Below are 22,228 nucleotides of genomic sequence, written 5' to 3'. Positions count from 1 at the left end.
ACTACTAAATTACTTCTGTAGTGCTAAGACAGTGTACACAACACTGTACACATTATATGCAGGTACCTGTCCCTAGTGGGCTCATAATCTACTTTTTTTTTTGTATCTGGGGCAACTTACTTGCTAACTGCTACTACTACTATGTTTCTATGAAAGCAGTTTCAAAAAAGTGGGCTTTTTTTATTTTTATAAATCTTTATTAATTTTCAAATGTTAGCAGTGCCATACAATGAATTTAAACATAAACACTACACAGAACGCACTTTAAATATACAAATAATTCAAAAAACAATCATTTTCTCCCCCCTCCTCCCCATAATTGATAGAAGTAGTACATATTTAATTTCAATAATATAGATAATTAAGTATAACAAACAATAATACATTCCTCTCCCCCCACCCACCCAGGATGTGTAAGGAAGTCAAATAAAAGGAAAGGTACATGACAGTTATTGTGACATAATAAATGCAGTCAATGGGCTCCACTCCATTTTGAATGTGATACTATATCCCAAACATTCCGCGTTCATTCTTTCATACTTGTAACTGGAACATAGGTTTGCCCACCAGAAAGTGTAATTCAGTCGATCATAACTCTTCCAGTTACGTGTACTACTACTATGTTTCTATGAAAGCAGTTTTCAAAAAAGTGGGCTTTTAGCTTGGATTTGAATACTGCTAGGGATGGAGCATGACGTATTGATTCAGGCAGCCTTTTCCAGGCATACAGTGTGGCAAGAAAGAAGGGACGAAGTCTGGAGTTGGCAGTGGAGGAGAAGGGTACAGATAAGAGGGGCTTGCCCGATAAACGGAGTTCACAAGGAGGAGCATAGGGGAAGATAAGTGAAGAGAGATATTTGGGGGGGTGGGGCGTCAGAGTGAATGCACTTGTAAGTAAGTCAAAGGAGTTTGAACTGTATTCGGAAATGGATGGGGAGCCGATGAAGTGGCTTGAGAAGAGGGGTAATGTGAGAATACTGGATTTCACGTAATATGAGTCGTGCAGCAACATTATGACTTATTTATTTACTAGTCTTTAAGCCCGTTACATTAACGGGTGCTAGAATAGATGTGTGTGTGTGTCTTTCTTTCTCTCTCTCTCTCCCCTTGGCCGCTTTCTGTCTCTCTCTTTCCTCGGCTGTCAACCATCACCCCTTGCCTATTCCACCTGTCCAGCAGTAGGCCTTCTCCCTTCCTTTTACCTCCCCCTGTCCAGCAGCACTTCTTCTCTGCTCCCCCTGTCCAGCAGCACTTCTTCTCTGCTCCCCAGTCACTCTTCCCTGCTCCCCCTGTCCAGCAGCACTTCTTCCCTGTTCCTCTTCCCTGCTCCCTTGTTCCTCTTCCCTGCTCTCCCTGTCCAGCAGCACTCCTTCCTTTCTCCCCCTGACTCTCTTCCCTGCTCCCCCTGCCCAGCAGCACTCCTTCCTTTCTCCCCCTGACCCTCTTCCCTGCTCCCCCTGTCCAGCAGCACTCCTTACCTGCTCCCCCTGTCCAGCATGCGGCTCCTCTTCTTTAAAACAGCCTACCAGCTGTAACGAACCTCGCAGGCCACTCTGAGGCACGGTTGACATGGCCACTGTATGGTTGGGTTTTTTTTACTGTCTCTCTGTCTTTTTAATTGGCTACTGTATGTGTGCCTTTTTTTTCCATCTATCTCCTTGGCTGTTGTTTGTATTTTTTTGTTCTCTGTCTCCTTGCCCGCTGTGTCTCTTTTTTTTGCTGTCTATCTCCTTAACTTTTGTCTGACTGTCTATCTCCTTGGTCTTTTTTTTTTTTTTTTGCTGATTGTCTACTTGGTCGCTGTCAGTCTGTCTGTCTCATTGGCTGCTGTATGTCTGTATGTCTTTTTTGCAGTCTAACTCCTTGGCCACTGTTCGTCTGTATGTCTTTTTTTCCTGAATTTATCCTTGGGCATTGTATTTTTTATTTTTTTCTGTTTGTCTCCTTGGCTGTTTGTATTTTTGTTTTTTGCTGTCTCCTTGCCCACTGTCTCTCTGTCTGTCTACTTGGATGCTGTATGTAAGTATGTCTGTATTTTTTTGTTGTTGTCTGTCTCCTTGGCTGCTGTATGTCTGTTTGTCATTTTTTTCCTGTGTGTCTCTCTCTCCTTAGTGTTTTGTTATTTTTTTCAATCTGTCTTTTTAGCCCCCTGTCCTTCTGTGAGTGTCTGTGTGTCTCTCTCCTTGTCCTCTGTGTTTTGTGATTTTTTCAATCTGTCTCTTTAGCCCCCTGTCCTTCTGTGAGTGTCTGTGTGTCTCTCTCCTTGTCCACTGTTTGTTTGTTTTTTTCAATCTCTCTTTAGCTCCTGATCCCCTCTGTTTCCATAGCAGCCCTGCTCGCGGGTCTGAGTGTAGGACCGGGTCTGGCGCGCCGTGTAGGGCGGGAGGCGAGGCCTCAGCGTTTTGTAGGGCCGGGTATGGCGGCGCCGTGTAGGGTGGAAGCGGGAGGCGGGGCCTCAGCATCGGCCAGGCGGCTCGCGCCGCCGGCCCCCAGGAGCTCGAGGCCGGCGGCGGGGGAGGCAGGGACATGCCTGGTGTGCCATGGTGCAGGAGGAACAGAGATCGGTGGTTGGCTGCGATCCACCTGGTGACGTATACGTGCGCAAGGGCACGGAACACGCAAATAGAAGTGCGCATGCGCGGCTAGCTCTTTATTATATAGGATTTAAAGGGTCCAGCACAACAGCTCTATTTTCTCATCAAGTGGTCTCCTAGATGGACGATGAGGGCATAATTTGAGGTTGCGGGGAGGAAGACTCGGAAGCAATGTTAGGAAATTATTTTTTATGGAAAGGGTGGTAGATGCCTGGAATGTCCTCCCGAAGGAAGTGGTGGAGAGGAACAAAGTGTGGGATAAACATAGAGGATCTCTAATTAGAAATTGAAGGATGTAAATTAAAGAACTAAGGTCAGCACTGGACAGACGTACACGGTCTGTGTCCCATATGTGGTGATTTGGTATAGGATGGGCTGGCGAGGGCATCAACAGGAACTCCAGTAATTTGGAACATGAGGATGTTACTGGCCAGACTTTATGGTAGATATTCTGCAAACAGGATGGTTGGATAGGCTGGAGTGAGCTTGGACGGCAAATTTAGTATTTGGAACCTAGGGCAATACCAGGTGGACTTTACAGTCTATGATCCAGAAATATCAAAGAAGAGACTAGTTAATTTAATCATGTATTTTTAATGGGTATAACTATTGGGCAGACTGGATGGACCGTTCAGGTCTTGATCTGCTGTCATTTACTATGTTACTATGATTTGGACTCTAAGACAGAACAGTTAGATAATGTCTCTAAGAAAACTGAATCACAAGTTGGTGTTCTTCAGCAAGCTGGCTCACCAGGAATTAAGGATAGTTTGTATTTACATAGGCAAATAGAGAAAATGGAGAACCTGTATAGTGCTACGAATCTGAGATTTAAAATCCTATCCCAGATTTGAAATCCTATCCCTATTTCCAGTTTATCTATTACTTTCAGTGGAGATACTATTGAGAAAATACTTCAATTAAGTTTTAATGTTGACTAATGCAGATAATATTGTTATTAATAAGAGTTATTATTTGCCTCCGAAAGTATTGGAGGAAGCACCGGATGGATGCCTTAAAGCAGTCAGAAGTTGTCTCTTTAGGTGATAGAGAGTTGGAAAATCTGACAGCTTTTTTTTTTTTAGTAACTTTTTTTTTTTCTTCTCGTTCCACTCTCTTTGTCTCTGAGATAGATAAAGTTAGAAAATTGAAATATTACTTCAGGAAAACTATGTCCTTGTTTATAGAGAGAAAGTACAAATATTTCCAGATGTGTCTAGGATCACACAGATGCAGCAGAAGCAATTTCTTCAGTTAAAATCTAGAGGTTTTTCCTTAACATTTCCCTCTAAATGGTACTTTGATGAACACAGAGGGGCATTTTCAATAGTACCTCTGACTTTGAACATTTCCTACAAGAATTCCAAAAGTTATGGCAGAGAAACATAAATTTTCAAAACCATTAAGACATCCAAATTATTATTATTATTTATTTTTTTGGGGGGGAGGAAATGACCTATTTGGACGTCCCAAGCAGCGGCTGCGGATGGGTAGGCACAGATACCCAGCGTACAACTTAATTTTGGGACAAAGGCTGGAAGGCAGGGAGGGGGGCACAAACTCAACACAGAAGGAAGGGAGGGGGCATGAACATGGGACACAGAAGGGAGAGAGGAAGGGGGCACTAACTTTGGACATAGGAGGGAGGGAATAGAAAGGGAGAATTGTTGGGCATGAGTGTGTGAGTGAGAGGGAAAGATATGGTGCACATGGGGAAAGGAAGAAAGGAAAATTGGGCAGAGAGAGAGGAGCGAGGTAGAGATACATGGGGAATAGAAGGATGAGAGGGAGAAATGTTGGATATGGTAGTGGAGAGGGACCAGAGTGAAGGGGATGCAAAGGGGAGGAATGTAGGAAGGAGAGATGTGGCATGGTGTTGGAGAGGGGTGATAGAAGGAGAAATGGGCATGGGGCTGGTGGGCAGTGGTGAAAAATTCTGCACATGATCTGGGGGATGAGAGGGAGAAATGTTCGATGCGACAGTAAAGAGGGTGGTAGAGACGCCTGGATCTCTCAAGACAGATGGACATTGAGAGAGAGAGAGGGAGACATGGAGAAGAAAGGAAGAAAAATTGGACTCATGGAGGGACAGAGAGATGTTAATTGGGGAAGGGAATGAGGTCCGGAGGAGATGAATCATGCAGAAGGCAGAAAGAAAGAAAGAAATATTGGATACACAGTCAGAAGGAAGTACAACCAGAGACTCATGGAATTGCTTTGTGATTTTTTTAAATTTGTTGTTACCATTATGTAGTAATAAGATTATATTGTGTATATATGAAAAACGGATGGAAGAAATTGCATTATTACAATTAGTACTATTATTATGGGGGTGGCATCAGGAGCGGAGCTTGGGCAGGGATACTCAGTTGGCATTTGTTAGTCTTAGGGGGTACTTGGCTTGAAGAACTTGGGAATCACTGAATTAGGACATCCAAGTGCCAATTTAGGTGGGATTTTGGACATCTGGATGTTTTGATCATGAGCTCCTAAGTATGTATTCTTTGAACCAAACCAGTTAGAAAGACTAATATTACATAGGGAAACTAATATAGGATCATCAGGTGTGGAATAATTTGCCACATACTTGAATGACTGGATGTTGATTTTTTTTCTCTTTTGTTTTTTTAAGTAAATAGGTTGCATCTCTCTTCCTTCAAGTGGACTTTGTATTTTCTTCATAATGAATGCTAATTGTACTTGGTGGTGAATTTAAGAAAAATAATATTAAATAAATAATTATTTTCTGCCTAACCTAAGCAGGAATCGAACCCAGTATGCCAATATCAAAGCCCTCTGTACTAACCATTAGGCTACTCCTCAACTCCTCGCTAGCAGTACGTCTGAAACCAAAAAGAAAGGGAAAGCCTGTGACTAGTAAGGTCAAAGCACATTCTTCTTCTCTTCCCTTTGGAACAGCTGACCGGTTAAGATCCCCTTTTACAAAGCAGCGGCAACGATGCTGTCGTGGTAAATGCATCAAAGCCCATAGGAACTGAACAGGCTTCAGTGCATTTACCACTCACTACCACTTTGCAAAAGGGGCCCCAGTGTGGCACAGTGGTTAGAGCTACAGCCTCAGCAACCTGAGGTTGTGGGTTCAAATCCCACAATGCTCCTTGTGACTCTGGGAAAGTTGCTTAATCCATATATATTACTAGCTGATGCCCCGGCGTTGCACGGGTATTTAATTATAGCAATAACACTGTAAATGGATTCAAATAAAGATACTTTATAGTGGTGAATGAAATTATTTTTTTACAGCTTTATAAAAAGTACAATATTCAAATTATAATGTGAAATATTTGACAAAATGAATACAATACAACTAACACAAAACTTGATTATAAACAACATTTTTAGTTTCACCTCCAGGAGCAAGAACATATAAATTCTTGGGTGAAGAGACCCCCAGAACATATCACCCCAGGTAGTGAGGGATCTGCATACCAAGTTTCGTTCAAATCGGTCAAGCCGTTTTTGAATTACTGTGAGAATGGCAGCTTTTTACTTTTTTTCCATTGACATGAATGGATGAAATCTGATTTTCTGTTTGTAGCTCCGCCCACGTGTGCAGGTGGGCCGCGAGACCCCCAGAACATATCACCCCAGGTAGTGAGGGATCTGCATACCAAGTTTCGTTCAAATCGGTCAAGCCGTTTTTTGCGTGATCGCGGCACATACACACACACACACATACATACATACACACATACATACCTCCGATTTTATATATATAGATTTAGGAACCAGAGAGAAAAACTGCAACAATATATAATAATAACTCTCTATAGTACACTCTGTTAGTTAAAGTATGGACCAGTAGTCAGTGCTCAATACACCAACCCGATCTCTAAATCAACTATAATATAATTTAATTTATATTATAAGAGGAGGGGCCTCAGATCTCCGTGCGCTGCCAGCAGTCGGCTTATCAGCCGCACTGGAAAGGGAAACAACCTCGTCGGCCTCCCTCCTCCTCCTCCTGCCTGGAGTTTGCTGATTTCCAATGGTGAATAATCAAAAAAACTCAAACTTAGCTTAGGCAGGGACTGTTCAAGGGTTGAATTATTTCAATGAAAATATTGCTGTCCTCACTGGTCCACTTCAGCAAAAACCAGGCAGGAGGAGGAGGAGGGAGGCCGACGAGGTTGTTTCCCTTTCCAGTGCGGCTGATAAGCCGACTGCTGGCAGCGCACGGGGATCTGAGGCCCCTCCTCTTATAATATAAAATAAATTATATTATAGTTGATTTAGAGATCGGGTTGGTGTATTGAGCACTGACTACTGGTCCATACTTTAACTAGCAGAGTGTACTACAGAGAGTTATTATATAAAGTTGCTTAGGCACATTAGATAGACTGTGAGCCCACCAGGACAAACAGGGAAAATGCTTGAAGTACCTATATGTAAACTGCTTTGAATATGGTTGTATAACTACAAAAAGGCAGTATATAAGTCCTAATCCCTTTAAGATAGGACTGCTATTTAAGCAGCCAAACTTAAGCTCTAAACTCATCAGTTTAGCAGTAGGTTGGGAATATTCAGCAGTTATCTCCGGATGAAAATTAATGGTTAGCCACAAAAATGCTAGTTAGCTGGTCAGTGGCCATTTCTGACCAGTTTAATAATAGTTTTACAGTTTATATAAACTTTGTTATACCTTTTAGCATACTTCTAAGCGGTATATTGTACAGTGTATAAAAGCATCAGTGAATAGGAAGGTTTTCAGTTTTGATTTGAAGTGGTTTCATTGGTTTTTTTTCTCTTATATACTGTGGGTTGGAATAGAATTCCAGAGCGAGGGGGGTAGTTACGGAAAAAAATAGAGGATCGGGTTGTATCGTAATTTATGTGGCCAAGAGAAGGCATTGTAAGTAGATGTTGGGATAGCGAATATTGGCGGGATAAAGGGCTCCTTTTACAAAGGCACGCGCGCTAGCCGGTACTGCCTCCTTTTAAGCAGGCGGTAATTTTTCGGCCAGCGCCTGCTAAAAACACTAGCACACCTTAGTAAAAGGAGCCCCAAGTTGTTGTTTTTTAAGTGAACAGCTGAAGAGTCCTCGATTGCTAAAAAGAATAGGGCTTTCAGGGAGGCTACTCATGTTTCCAAATCTAACCCGCACCCATGCCTGTTGCCATTAGCACTGCCTACGACATGCCCAAAATGATAAGTCAGATTTCAAGTGACTGATCACCTTGGGCAGTGTACAAGCATTTTCCAGGAAAATCTGAGGCTAGATGTTTTAATACGGAGAATGCAAGGTGTTACAAGATTCTCAAAGATGACACAGGTTACACTTCCCACTCCCCATTCGCGGTTTCGGTAATCGCGATTTCACATATTTGCGATTTTGGGGGGGGAGGGGAAAAAAAATTTAAAAACCCAAACCATCGTTAAGTCTTCCCCCCGGCATCCCGGCCTTACCTGGTGGTCTAGCAGGCTTTCGGGGCAGGAGCGATCTTCCTACGCTCCTGCCCCGTGCAGATCGCCATTAGGAAATAGCTGTGGGGAGTTCCCGTCGTAGTCTCGAGAGACTACGGGAACTCACAGCAGCCATTTCCTAATGGGGATCTGCACGGGGCAGGAGCGTAGGAAGATCGCTCCTGCCCCGAAAGCCCGCTAGACCACCAGGTAAGGCCGGGATGCCGGGGGGAAGACTTAACGATGGTTTGGGTTTTTTAAATTTTTTTCCCCTCCCCCCCAAAAAAAATCGCAAATATGTGAAATCGCGATTACCGAAACCGCGAATGGGGAGTGGGAAGTGTAACCTGTGTCATCTTTGAGAATCTTGTAACACCTTGCATTTTCCGTATTATATTATGAAGATCGCTCCTGCCCCGAAAGCCCGCTAGACCATCAGGTAAGTCCGGGAAGGCGGGAGGGAGGTGGGGGTGGGTCAGTGCTGGAAATTTGCGGTTTTTCGCCATTCGCGGTCCGGCTCTGCCCCTATCCCCCGCGAATCCGGAGGGAGAAGTGTATATTTTTTTAAGGCAGAAATGCCAGTTTTATTTCCTGGGTTTAGTATTCATATATGTAAGTTTATAAAATTAACTTATTTTATAAAGCTTATATGCTAATCTTTCATTTCTGTATCTTGCTGTAGTTTTATACTTACAAAATTACACTGATTTTTGCATCAGTACGCTGTCTCTTATTTTAGACTAACTGACCTATTAAATATTTTGTATTTTAAGACCAATTGCTGGGGACCCTTATTTGCCTCCTCCCTATTTCATTTGCTCCAATGTTGCCCCCTTTAAATATTTCTGCCTAGAGAAGTCACTAATTTATATCCAAACCCAGTCAAATGAAACTAACAGAAGACATAACCCGTTTGTTTTAACAGGGCCCCAAACAGCTAGGGTTTAAATCCCACCACTCTCACTAACACTGTTTGTGACCTTAGCACAGGGATCTCAAAGTCCCTCCTTGAGGGCCGCAATCCAGTCGGGTTTTCAGGATTTCCCCAATGAATATGCATTGAAAGCAGTGCATGCACATAGATCTCATGCATATTCATTGGGGAAATCCTGACTGGAATACGACTCTCGAGGACTGGAGTTCCCTACCCCTGACTTAGATTGTGACAGGGAAATAATTTATGTACCTGCTTATAACTCACCTTCAGCTAGGATTTGGAAAAGGCAGATAATTATATACAAATAAGCCTATACAAATAAAGTCATCTAGAACAGTGGTTCCCAACCCTGTTCTGGAGGACCACCAGGCCAGTCGGGTTTTGGGGATGGCCCTAATGAATTTGCATGGTGCAGATTTGCATGCCTGTCACCTCCATTATATGCAAATCTCTCTGATGCATATTCGTTAGGGCTATCCCCAAAACCCGACTGGCCTGGTGGTCCTCCAGGACAGGGTTGGGAACCACTGATCTGGAAAATACCGAATCTGCTAAAAAAAAAAAAAAACACCCCAAAAAACAAACACAACTCAGGACTGTTAGAAACTCCAAAGACCGGAATCACAGCAGGCAAGTAAGTCAAAAATAAATTGTGGAGACAGTCGCCCCCAACTCTGTAAGAGAGTAACATTGGTTTCAACACCTCAGCTATTAAACCAAGACAGGATTAACTCTTTCTTGAAAACTTTTGTAAAATGGAGCCTAGTTTAGGTAAGAAATGCTGCTTCATGATAACACAGCCCGAAGGTTCATCAAGCACAGCGTCCTGTTTCCCAACAGTGGCCAACCCAGGTCACAAGTACCTGGCAAGATCCCAAGGCGTAAGAGACCGTTTTTATGTTGCTTCCCTACTCTTCCTGACCACTGGAAGACAAGGGAGGCCCGGCGCACCTCCTCCACCACATCACCACTCTTATTTCTGCCAGCAGTTGACTTAACAGGCAAAAAGTCCGCCCTGGGAGCCACTGAATCGCGCATCTAAGAGCGCCCCAGGCACCTGCTTTGTTTGCCTATACTTTAATCCTGCCTTGTATAATTAAACACATCATTACATGTAAAAAAATAAATAAAATAAAAGCAAAGCACATGGCCCTCCAGCCCCCCCACCAACAGCTCATCCAACACAATTTCTTCTATTTTTCCGCTTGGGAACCTTCAAAACACGTGACGGGAGGGAGAGCGGGATGGAAGGAGAGAACGCCGAGAGACAAGCTCATTCTTTCTTAAACTCGGAAAAGTACCGGCCGAGATTACTGATGCTCAAACTACACGCGGAGGGTTCTGCTGCAAACAACCCAAGCGGTGGGAAGAGACCCCGTGACAGTTACCCGGACCCCGGGAAAACAACCCATTTCTGCTCCTACTAGGACGTTTAGCATATATACAAAAAAAAAAACCATAGACGTAGGGGGCCTTTCCGGACAGAAACCCCGCCCTCCAAAGCCCGTCCGCAATACACCCCAAGGAGGGCACTTGGGACCCCCCTTCCCCCGGGATAGAACCGGCCAGGAGTTACATAGACACCGCCACTCGGGCACAGACTAAAGCTTCGCAGGAGGTGGCAACGCTTCGCCCCGACTCCAGCAGTCGCACGCTTGCACAACACTCCGGGATCAGCGTCTCCCCCCCCCCTCGCCCCCCATCCCCGGGAACAACGTGAACAGCCCGGAGCTCTTACCTAGCGATCGCACTCAGCCGAGTCCCTTCCCTCCTCTCTCTCCCCCCCCACAACTCTCGGGTGGCTTCCGAAAGCCGTGGCCACGGACGCAGAGAGGGACGAAAGCTCACTCCCGACCCGGGACAGCATCCACATGCTCTTTATACAAACACTAACGTGCCCCCCTCTGCGAGTCGGCAAGAGCCGCCTACCGGCCGCTGCTGGTACTGCGCAAGGCTGCGTTTAATTCCTGGTGACCTGGGAGCAGGCAGAGCAGGACCTCTATCTGTACGTATCGTTATGAGCCAAATTTCCCAAAACGATTGGGGGGGGGGGGGTGCTGAATTCAGTGGAAATGAGCCTCCCCTGGACATATTCAAGGAATTTGGTCAGCATTGGGGGCGCTCAAGCACTCACAGAGCTGGCAATGGTGATTCTCATTCGAGATCATCCACTTGGAATCTGTGAACTTTTCACAGTTACATATCGAGTGGAAAGTGGAGGTTGTCCTTGGCCCCAGACTGGTGGCACTTTTACTGTCTTTGCACTTGGAGTGGCAGAGCTGGCAAGCTACCCAGTTTTTTTATTAATTGTTTTTTTTATTTAGAAATTTGTATGCAAGATAATAGATACAACACTCTGAAAACAAAATACATCCTTAAAACAAATCCAAGGATAAGAGAGTCTATCAATAATTACAAGGCAAGATCCAAACCCCCCCCCCCCCCCCACACACACACACCTTTCACCCACCCAAGCACTCCAGTATCAAAAATTCAAAAGAGCACTTTGAGCTCCATGGGACAAATTATCCCAAACAGGAGCCCAAATAGCCTGAAATTTTCTCCAACAACCAGGGCCACAATGCTTAACATCGAAATACAGTCAAACCTCAGTTTGCGAGTAACGTGGTTTGCGAGTGTTTTGCAAGACGAGCAAAACATTCTCACAAATCTTGTCTCACAAACCGAGCGTTGAATTGATTTGCGAGCACACCCCCTGAGAACCGGCATCGCTCCCCCCCCCACACTCGTGAACACCCCCCCTTGTGTGAACTGGCACCCCCCCTGCCCGAACATTATTCAGTCTTACCCCCCATCTGGCGCCGGCACACAGCCCACAGGACATGCTGGTGCCGGTGCTGGTGAAAGAAGTTCCTGCCTCTTGCCTGGGCATCTGCGCATGCTCAAGGCCTTCTGGTTCTCAATTTCTCTGAGATTCTCAGGGGGGTGGAGCAGCGCCGCTGGCCTCGGGGGGGTGGGGGGTGGGAACGTATCAAGCGAGCTTCCCTTACTTCCTATGGGGAAACTCGCTTTGATATACGAATAATTTGGTTTACAAGCATGCTTCTGGAATGAATTATGCTCGTAAACCAAGGTTCCACTGTTTTCATATTTTAACAAGGTAAATATTTCATTTTCCACATAGTAACGGTAGGTACCTCTGCTTGCCTCCATAGTAAAAGGATACATTTCCTAGTCAACAAAGAAGCTTTTTGCAATACTAAAGAATTACCCTTAGACAATCCCACGGAGGAGATTTGAGAAAAAAGCAGGACATTCGCCCGCAAAGGAACTCTTCTCCGCATGATCGTCTGCAAATGAAGACCAACAAAGGACCAAAAGGTTTGCAATCTGTCATAGGACCAGAACATATGAAATAGACCAGCTGGCGTTGAATGGCACTTGGGACAGCTGGCATGAGAGGCAAATCCAGCAACATAAGCCCTATAAGGGGAAATGTACAGACGTAACAGGAATTTGTAATACTGTTCTTGCAGAACCACAGAGCGAGTCAGTCGCGGGAGATGTTTCATAAGAAGACGCAAGCCATCACCGGTTATCTGTTCAGAGGAGGCAAGATCTTGATTCCATACCACCACAATAGCATCATAGCTACCCAGTTTAAAGGGTGAGACTTTTTGACTAGTCCTGATTTTAAACTTAAACCCCAAAACATTGTGGTATTTGTGGTCTCTGATTCTACCCATTTAAGTTAGTTAAATCAGGGCAGGATTAATCCTTCGATGGGCTCTAGGCACACAAGTACACTGGGCTGCCTGGCCCCGGCCATGCCCCACTCTACCCCTGCCCACATCTCCAGTAGTCTATATTGAGTGAGGGCTATAACGTGTAGGGTTACCTTATGGCTCCAGTAAAAAATGGCCTTAGCATGCAGAAAAAAACCATGCTTTTCACCACAGCTTAATAAAAGGGCTTCTATCTCTCTCCTCGGAAGTCTTATGAAGCTCTGGGGCTTCGCTGGGGGAGAGATCTGGGTATATCTGTCGAATCCTTTGAATTTTCCTTCCCTTATTAATCGTATTTCCTCTTTATCTATTAGCGCCGAACTGAGGGAATGCCAATTTCGAGTGGTCTATTGAGCCTACTTTTCCCAAGAGCAGGTGCACAAAGCAGGGGGTATCTCTTCCCCAACCTGCCCTAAATGTCAACAGGGATGTAATTCACTTTTCCACACTTTTTGGGGGTGCCCTTGCGTGAAAGTCTTTTGGAGGGCTGTACTCCGCTTTCTGGAACGGCTTGTTGGCCAATCTCTTCCGATGTCGCCGGTAGGCTTACTTCTGGATTGGTATGAATCTTTGAGGGTGTCTGCTCGGGGACATCGGATACTGATTCGGAAGCTGCTGTATTAGGCAAGAAGATCATACTTAGTGTATGGATGCAACTGACTGCACTTGCTTACTGGGCATGGAGGAACCGCTTTCATAATGTGATGCTCTTGGAGCAACAGCATGCCTGCTTGTCTTTCAAGCGGAAAATTTTTTTTAATTTTTTTTTAATTTTTTTTTTTTTGCAGATCTGGAACTCCTATATTCAATCGCTTTCCCCTAGGGCCAGAAGTCTAGTCTTAAACTTGTTCTAGGCGATGATACCGCATATCCTCGGATGCTTCCCAGGGATGTTTGGCTGAGTGTGGATGGTTGGTATGGATGCAGTGGAGTGTGTTGTTCATCAGCTTGGAGAGGGTGGGAGTGGTTTGGGATGTCTCTTTTCGGTGCTTGCTGAGTGGCAGAAGAACACAGCTTGCTCAGCAGTTCTTCTGGTCTGTTTGTTTTCTTTTGGAAGATGGGGTGGAGTTTTTTTTTTTGGGGGGGATTCCAGTATGGGTGGAGTGTATGCAATCGGGAGTGGGCAAGGTGGGGGACCGGGGTCTATTTCCAAAACTTGTCGTCTTGTACTTTGGTTTTCTCAACCTTGTTGTGCTGTTGTTTGTTCTGTGTGTTTGCTGATTGTACAACAATAAAACACGATTTACACTAATAAAAGGGCCTCTAGGGGAGAAGGTTATCAACGTGAGCTTCCATTATGATTTGTTATTCTACTGTTAACCCCAATTATTAGAAACTAGGTCTCACTGCATAGATTGGGGCCTGTGTTAATTTAGCACAAGTTACAGGCAAAATAATATGGCTTTAAAAGCACAGGTAGTCCCCGAGTTACAGATGCCCGACTTCAGTACGACTCGTACTTAAGAATGCGGTCGCGGCTTCATTTGATTTCACTGAGCAGTATTTCCAGTGGCGAAGGCTTTTACACTTCTCCTGTAGCAGATTCAGGACTGATGCACAGCCACATTAAGAACAGTTTGTGGTTGTGCATGCTGTACCTTAGAGGGAACACTGGTAAGGACAGTTGGCCCTTATGTCAGCTGGGAGCAGAGGTAAGCAGCAAGAATCTTAAAATCTACAAGATCTGAGTTACATACAAATCTGAATTACGAACAGCTTTAAAAATGTAACCAGGTAGTTCACATTGATAACTACACTAGAAAGTTGCGCGGGGACAGAAATCCCACCCGTCCCCCCTCCGTCCCCACCCATCCCCGCCAGGATCCTCTCCGTCCCCACCCATCCCCGCAAGGCATTACCTCCATCCCCGCCAATCCCCATAAAAAGCAGCAAGTACTTCTGACAGGATCATCAATTCCACAGTTTCTTCTGCGTTTGCGCTGCTGTTTTCCTTGTTGAATCTCTTTGGTGGAACCCTTTTTTATTTTCTGTTCAGGTAATTAACTTATAAATCCCCTCTTTTACTAAGGCTGACGTGTCCATTATATTATATGGACGAACCCTACTTCCAAAGCCTTCTATCCCCGTGGGAGTCCGGTTGGCTAGAGGGGGATCCCCGTGGGAGTCCCGTGGGTTATGGAGGTATTCCCGTGGGACCCGCTCCTTTGCAGAACTCTAAACTACACCCTTAAATATGTATAGCATAGAGCTGGGTATCTCCCAGAGTGGCCTGAATATTTTCTCTTTTTTTTTCTTCTTCAGGTGTGATATTAGAAAACATTTACATGAGATATTTTCTCTGATATTCAATTGTATTTTCTGGTAATGTCAGCATTTGCTCATTCTGTTGGGGGAGTTAGCTCCAAAAGCTAGTCTAATTATGTATCAAGATAGTTCACAGTGTCACCTTACATATTATGCCAAATTCCTCACCCCCTCAGGACGCATAGAATTTTACATATGCTGTGCAGAATTCACTACGGACACGAGCAGTAGAGGAGGAAGTGAACTGCTGCACCGCAGGTCACTTCCTCCTCCTGTGCTGGCTTAGATCTGACTGTTTATGTGAACTGCCATCTTGCACGTGCAGAATTCCGCCTGGAGTAATATATTGTTTTCCTTTGTCAACCTTTACTGTTGCTATTCGGCGATCTACCTTGCAGAACGGGCAGTATTTTAGGGAATATGTTGAAGGCATGGGCTGTACAACACCAGATCTCAGGACTATGTGCATCAACAGATAAGCCAGATCACTGTGGGCATGGTTTTATTACAACTGATCCTGCTTATTATTTCTATAGACATACATAATGCTGTACACAAAACTTATAAGAAACAGTCCCTGCTTGACAGATCTTATAATTTATGCAAGACAGACAAACAATCTATTTAAGACAGTCAAATAGCCTATGGGAATGATTTTTTATTTTTATTTTTTTTTAAAAAGGATATTAAACCAGGAACATAGCCACCAGCCCATTTTTTTTTTTTTTTAGGAGACCCTGGGGTAGTTTGGGGGGGGGGGGGGACCACCTATTCCTCTCTGCTCTTGCTCCTATTAAAAATTTTACCTTTGCTGGTGGGGATGCCCAAGCTCTACTTATTATGAAGGGGTGGGAAGGGAAGGAGATAAGATTTTATGATTGGTATTATTGCTGAATATTAAGTGATATTCTCAATGTGCAAATGTGTTTATGTATTATCACACTTATTGTACGTATAAAAATAAATATTTACAAAAAAAAAAAAAGAAAATTTTTACCTTTGCTGGCGGGGATGCCCAAGCTCTACCAGCTGAAGAGCTTCGCAGTCTGAACCTGCCCCAATGTGAAGTCAGTGACATGCTTTCCAGATGCTGGTAGTCCTTCAAGCTCAGATGATATGCATGATTGAGACCTTTAAGTATATCACAGGGCGTATAGAGGTGAAAGATGATATCTTCAGTCTTACAGGACCCTCGGTAACCAGAGGACACTCACTGAAAATCAGGGGAGGGAAATTTCAAGGTGATACTAGGAAGTACTTCTTCACCGAAAGGGTGGTCGATCATTGGAACGAGCTGCCCCAGCAGGTGATTGAGGCCAACAGCGTATCAGATTTTAAGAGAAAATGGGATATTCACGTGGGATCTATAGGGGAGTAAAAGTCAGGAAGTAGGTCATTGGTATGGGCAGACTCGATGGACTGTGGCCCTTTTCTGCCGTCAATTTCTATGTTTCTATGCTTCTATGAACTGAATATGCATGAGAAGTGCCAGTGTCAGCAGCTGGAAACTACTCTGCTGATTTCTTCTCACTGGGGGAGGTTCTGGCCACAGAGAACTTCAGTAAGCAGGGTTTGGGCACCCCTGCCTGTCATTCAGGGTGCAGCAGTTGGGATGAGAGGCACTCTTTCTGTGCACATTCTTTTTTTCATGCATATATTGCCATACAATTTTAGAAAAGCCTATTCTCTGGGTGTAAAACAGGTTTGGAAAAAGCTTTATTTTAAAATTCCTCCCTGCTGGAGAGTATCTATGAATTGTGGAGGTGCCGGTCTTGTTGCAAGCACTTCTGGAGATGGAAGACTGGTGTCACTAACATCACCGAGGGCTTCTGGCACTAGAAGATCAGCACCTCTCCATGGAACACAGCCACAGGTATGTGCCCGTGTGGACACACCCCTTTGGAGCCCCTTTGCAGTCAACTGAAGCGCAAGAAGTGATGAACTGCTGGTCAGGACACATGGGGAAACACAAAGGAAGACATTTTGCATTATTAGGAGGACTCACTGAAAGGTCCCATGGATCAGCATTTACAATGTTTAAGTGGCTTAGCCTCAACTGGAACTGTGAGTAGTAGCTTCTCATCTTTTGTTTCTCTGTCCCTGTCTGGTCAAACTTCACCTCCCCCCCTCCCAACCAAATGAACTCTGGAGGCAGAGGTCCAGAGAGTTTTCAAGAGCCAGATCCCAAAGTTGTTGCAATTCTACCTGTAAATGTGTATTAAATCTATTAGAAATTAGAATGTCATCTGTTCATACATTATCAACATCTGATATGGAAGGCTTTTCACAGCTCATACTGGAGCTTCAGTCCTCAGCTTCAGATTGAGGAAGCTCTACAAGAGAATTTATCTTTGTTTTCCAAAGATACTTCATTTAAAATTGCTGAACAGAATAAGAGAATAAAAGTGATAGATCAACAAGTGCTCAAATCTAATTCACAAATTAAAACTGCTCATGCTGCTACAGTAGGTGTCACCAACAGAGAATGACACGGGGACAAACTTTGCCCCTGTCCCTGTGAGCTTGGTCCCCGTCCCCACAAGCTCGATCCCTGTGCCTACCCCATCCTCGTGAGCTGGGACCCATCCCCAAAGCTTGGTCCCTATCCTCGCCTCAACCCTGCAAACTGTCTGATTCTATCTGCACAAGCCTCAAATAGTTATGATTTTATTTTTTTTATTTTTTATAAATCTTTATTCATTTTTAAAATTCACAATAAGTGTAACATAAGATACAATCATTTTATACTTTAATATCACTTAATATGATTTTATATTGAACTTATTTTTATTAAAGTATAAAAAGAAACTCTATTTTGTACAATTGTCATTTTATAAATCACAAATAATACAGAACAAGGATCAACAAAACCCCTGTCTCTCCTCCCCTCCCCCTCACAAATATCCCCTCCACTATCTGAAGACTGAACAAGCCAAATTACTGCAGAAAGAAAAATCATGCTAACAGACTACTTCAGTAACACATGACAGGAATATTGTTAGGGGAGTGCAATAGGGCAACTGCCTCCTGACCAGTTGGAAGCTAAAGAAGCATGGCCTGGAATTTGCAGTTCCCAGTTATGTCTAGCTCTGGCAGGATATACATTTCAAATCTGATCTATTCTAATCACAAAATAGAAAATAAAATTATTTTTTTCTACCTTTTGTTGTCTGGTCATTTTATTCTTCAAATCACATTAGTCTCAGGCTCTGGTCTGTGTTTCCTTCTGTCTACGCTTAACTCACACACCAAGGTCCTTCCCCATGCTCACCCTCCATCTTCCATCTATGTACATGTTTTTTTCCCCAATATTCAATATCTCCCTCTCTGACTCCTATACTTCCCTTTCCAGTATTTCCCCTATTCCCATCTTCCTGCGTTCAACATCATCATCATCATCATCACTATTCTGTGTCCCTATTCGCTTCATGTCCAGTCAGTCCCCTGTGTCTCTATGCACTCCCCCCCCCAAGTCCAGCATCTCTCTTCTGCATTCCTATTCTCCCTTATGTCTAGCCATCTTCCCTTTGTGTCCATCTAACCTTCTATGTCTGGTACTGTCCCACTGACTATGTCCATATACCACCCTCATGCAGCGTTCCACTTTGTTTCCCTGTCCCTATGCTCCCATCCATGCCCACCATTTCCCCTGTTTTTGTATATCTCCCTGTGTCCAGCTTCTCACATCTTACATGCTTACATCAATATATCTCTTGCACCCTCTTTCCTCCCTCTCTCCCTCCACTGTGTTAAATATTTCACTCCCTTTACCTCCTTGGTTCAGCATCTCTCTTTCCCTTCCCTTTTCTCTCCTCCCTACAGGTCCAGCACCTCTCCCCCTTTCCTCAAGCCCCCTCCCATGGATCCAACATCTCTCTCCCTTCCCTTTAGCTCCAGCTCTGATATACGGGTCTGGTACCTCTCCCTTTCCTTCAGCTCCCAGCTGCGGGTCAGGTACTTCTCCCTTCCCTTCAGCTCCAATCTCCCCTCCTTAAAGGTCCAGCACCTCTCTCCCTTCCCTCTAGCCCCAGTCCCCCCATGAGTCCAAAACCTCTCTCCCCATCCCCGATCCAGCACCACCCTTCACTTCAGCACCAGCTGTGACACCAACTAGCATTCCCCAACTGTGGCATAGTAAGGGGAGGGCCGGAGGGACAGTCCGTCTTTGTGAGGGCGCAGGCACCAATCCTCCTCTCTGCCGCCCCACCCCACTGTCACGCATGCGCACTGTTTCCCTTCCCCTGTACCTCTGTAACATTCCTGGTGCAAACAGCAACCTCCCCCCCAACCTGCTGTTGCACCAGCGTCAGCTCTTTCTCTGACCCGCACCTAGGAAATGACATCAGAGGAAGAGATGACGCTGGCACGACAGCAGCTTGGGGATTGCTGCTTACACCAGGAATGTTATAGAGGTACGAGGGAAGGGAAGCGGGGCGCATGTGGCAGGAGGGGGTGGAGAAGGAGGTGGGAGAGGCGGAGAAGAGGGCAGGGGAGGGGCGCCACCACCCCAGGTGCCTCTCATTCTCGTTATACCACTGATCCCCCCCTGACGATTCCAATAGCCTCATCCCCCGCAGGTACAGCTATAGCAGCAGCTGCAACACCACCCCACAGGTCAGCATCGCCTCCACAGCTCCCCTCACACCTACTTTACCTGAAGGAGCTAGTCGCCTACGATGAAAAATGTTTAGTGGCCTGTTCCAAGTCCTTCCTTCTGCCGAGGAGCCCCTCCTTGATGGTTTGGGTAGGGCCCATATGGTCAAAACTCACCGTGCCTTTAACGATCGATGCTAAACCAGTTTTAACCAGTTTAGCGTTGAAGTATTTCAGCTATTGGTGCCCAAAATGGCTACTAGCGGTCTTTTCTGTGGCTTGTAGTAGCCTCCTACTCCGACCAATACCCAGATTCTGCACAAAATGAAGCGCCGTCCTTTAATGATCCAGAATTAACGACAGATCAGGAGGTGCCGGTAGCGTTGAAAAGCATGTGTTAGAAGTGTATACCGACAGGGCTATAGGGTGGGAGTTTTCACCTCTCAGAGAGTCCTGATGGCCACCTTCTACCTTCCTCCATTGGCTTGAGTCTCTTGTGGCTGAGGGAGCAAAACTGGTGTACATGATTTCAGAGTGGTTGTTAGCATTTCGCTTGAGCCAATTTCAGATGGAGAGGTGGAGGGGAAGGGGGAGCCTTTGCACCTAAATAGTTTCAGAAAGTGACAGTATTTATTGTTGCACAGATGTATTTATGATATCCAGCAGATGGTAAAATTAAATCTAAGAAATTACTGTCTTGCTCTTTTTTATACTAAGCGGCACTGGTTTGGAATGATTCCTGCCATCTTTAATTAGAATGCAAAGTAATTATGGTATTTTTAGGAAGACAATAAACATTTATATTAAAATGAATAGCACAAGAGAGGCAGGTGATTTGCAATGTGGAAAACAGCAAGACAAAAGGGCAGACCAGAAGAGCATAGAAACTAGGTAGCTTTATTACATATAATGTCTGACAAGGCCATGTTTCGCTAATGGATCAATACCGTACAGAGTTTGGATGCTGCACTGTTTTACTTGCCTTTGCTAGTTCAGAGAAAAGTACTTGTTTGTTCACCTCTCTGGAATTGTTTCAGATTAATTTTGGTTGTGCCTTCTTTAGAGAGAATTTGTCTTTGCCTCTGATGCAGCCATCGGCAAAAGGTGACCACTTCAGACATTGTACTGTATATAATAATGCTATCTAGTTTGTATGTTCTTCTGGTCCAACATTTATATTCAATAAATATGTTGTTGTTTTTTTTTTAAAGAATACCTAATTGTAAGAATCTTACTTACAAGAAACTCTTGTAGAAGATTTATTGAATTTAGCTATTTCTGATCTATCCCTTGTACTTCCTCGGAATTGTTTCAAGTTTTGTGTTGTTGGGTTTTTTTTGGGGGGAGGGGGTTGTTACCCACATAAAGCAAGAAAACTGGATACTGTAATTATGGTTTATAAGAATCTGTCATGATTCCTGCTTTGGAGGATTTGCAATGCTCAAATCACCAGGCCAGTTCAGGTATCCTGAAGTATGCAGCCAATGGAGCAAACTTTGTATGGGGGAGGGGAAAAACCACTGGACAGGGCAGAGGGCCCAGAGCACTAGGTCCAGGTAAATAGGAGTAGACAGGGAAATGGCATGAATCAAAGATGGAGAATACAAGACGTGTAGGATATGGAGGTGAAGAAATTTGGTGAGGTAGAGAGGGAAGAGGAAGGAGAAATGGAGGAGAGGAAATAGGACTGGAATAATCTATCATGCACAAAAATTTGACATTACTTCTTTCCTCCGTATAGCACACTGGCTGCCCATCACACATCGTCTTACCTATAAAATACTACTACTTACTTTCAAAACAAAACATTCCCACCAACCAGCTTTCATTGATAAACTTCTAATTCCATATGCATCTTGTAGGACTCTTCGATCTAGTAATCAAAATCGACACTACTCGCAAATCCATCTTCTTTGTTACAGCTCCCAACTTGTGGAATGCCTTTTCTGCCGACCTTCGTTTAGAAAACTCTTTAGATAAATTTAAAATCAAACTCAAAACTTTCCTTTTTAAAGATGCCTATACCTTGTAAACCCTGATTTCCACAACTATTGTTCCTCTTTTGTAGAACTTCTTTGACAATCAAAACACTTCTTTTGAAGCGACCCCCCTACCCAAATGTGCCTCCCTTTATTTTTATTTTCCATTTCGATGTATTTAATAATTCTCCTCTCCCCATCATCATGTATGTCAATACGTAAGTGCTTCCCTCCTTTTAGTTTAGCCATGTTTTTATTTCATTTTTTAATTTTTATATTCTATTTTATTGTTAACCGTTTAGATACCTGTATGATAAATGGTATATCAAAAATAAAGAAACTTGAAACATGAATTGAAAGGATGCAACAAGAATGGAAAGGTAAGGTTGCGTTCAGTACAAACCAAAACACTAGGGGCTCTTTTTACTAAGCTGCGATAGCGGTTTTAGCGTGTGCTTAGCGTGTGCAGAATTGCCACACACTAGACGCTAACACCAGCACTGAGCTGGCATTAGTTTTTGGCACGTAGAAACATAGAACCATAGAAGATGATGGCAGAAAAGGGCCATAGCCCAACAAGTCTGCCCACTCTAATGACCTACCCCCCTTGATTTTACCTCCCTAGAGAACCCACGTGTGTATCCCATTTCCTTTTAAAATCTGGCATGCTGCTGGCCTCAATCACCTAA

General features: G+C 44.3%; 1 protein-coding gene and 1 long non-coding RNA gene across 6 annotated transcripts in view; one reads left to right on the top strand and one right to left on the bottom strand.

Moving 5' to 3' along the window:
* The window catches only part of MOB3B (MOB kinase activator 3B), a 200,919-nt gene extending 189,982 nt beyond the window's left edge, over positions 1-10,937 (bottom strand). Inside the window, exon 1 of one of the 4 annotated variants that reach the window (XM_033919933.1) lies at positions 10,886-10,937. The gene's annotated coding sequence lies outside the window, so the exon portion shown is untranslated. Of the gene's footprint in view, positions 1-9,819; positions 10,077-10,694; positions 10,848-10,885 lie in introns of those variants that run through there. The other 3 variants (XM_033919943.1, XM_033919903.1, XM_033919913.1) reach the window with 3 other exon arrangements.
* LOC117348194 overlaps positions 10,181-22,228 on the top strand; it is a 34,151-nt gene continuing 22,103 nt past the window's right edge. Inside the window, exons 1-3 of one of the 2 annotated variants that reach the window (XR_004536927.1) lie at positions 10,181-10,961; positions 12,133-12,584; positions 13,491-13,628. This is a non-coding gene — a long non-coding RNA (uncharacterized LOC117348194). Of the gene's footprint in view, positions 10,962-12,132; positions 12,585-13,490; positions 13,629-22,228 lie in introns of those variants that run through there. The other variant, XR_004536929.1, reaches the window with a different exon arrangement.

This window comes from Geotrypetes seraphini, chromosome 1 (assembly GCF_902459505.1).
Source record: "Geotrypetes seraphini chromosome 1, aGeoSer1.1, whole genome shotgun sequence".
NCBI lineage: Eukaryota > Metazoa > Chordata > Amphibia > Gymnophiona > Dermophiidae > Geotrypetes > Geotrypetes seraphini.
This window is presented reverse-complemented; position numbering and strand designations above follow the sequence as displayed.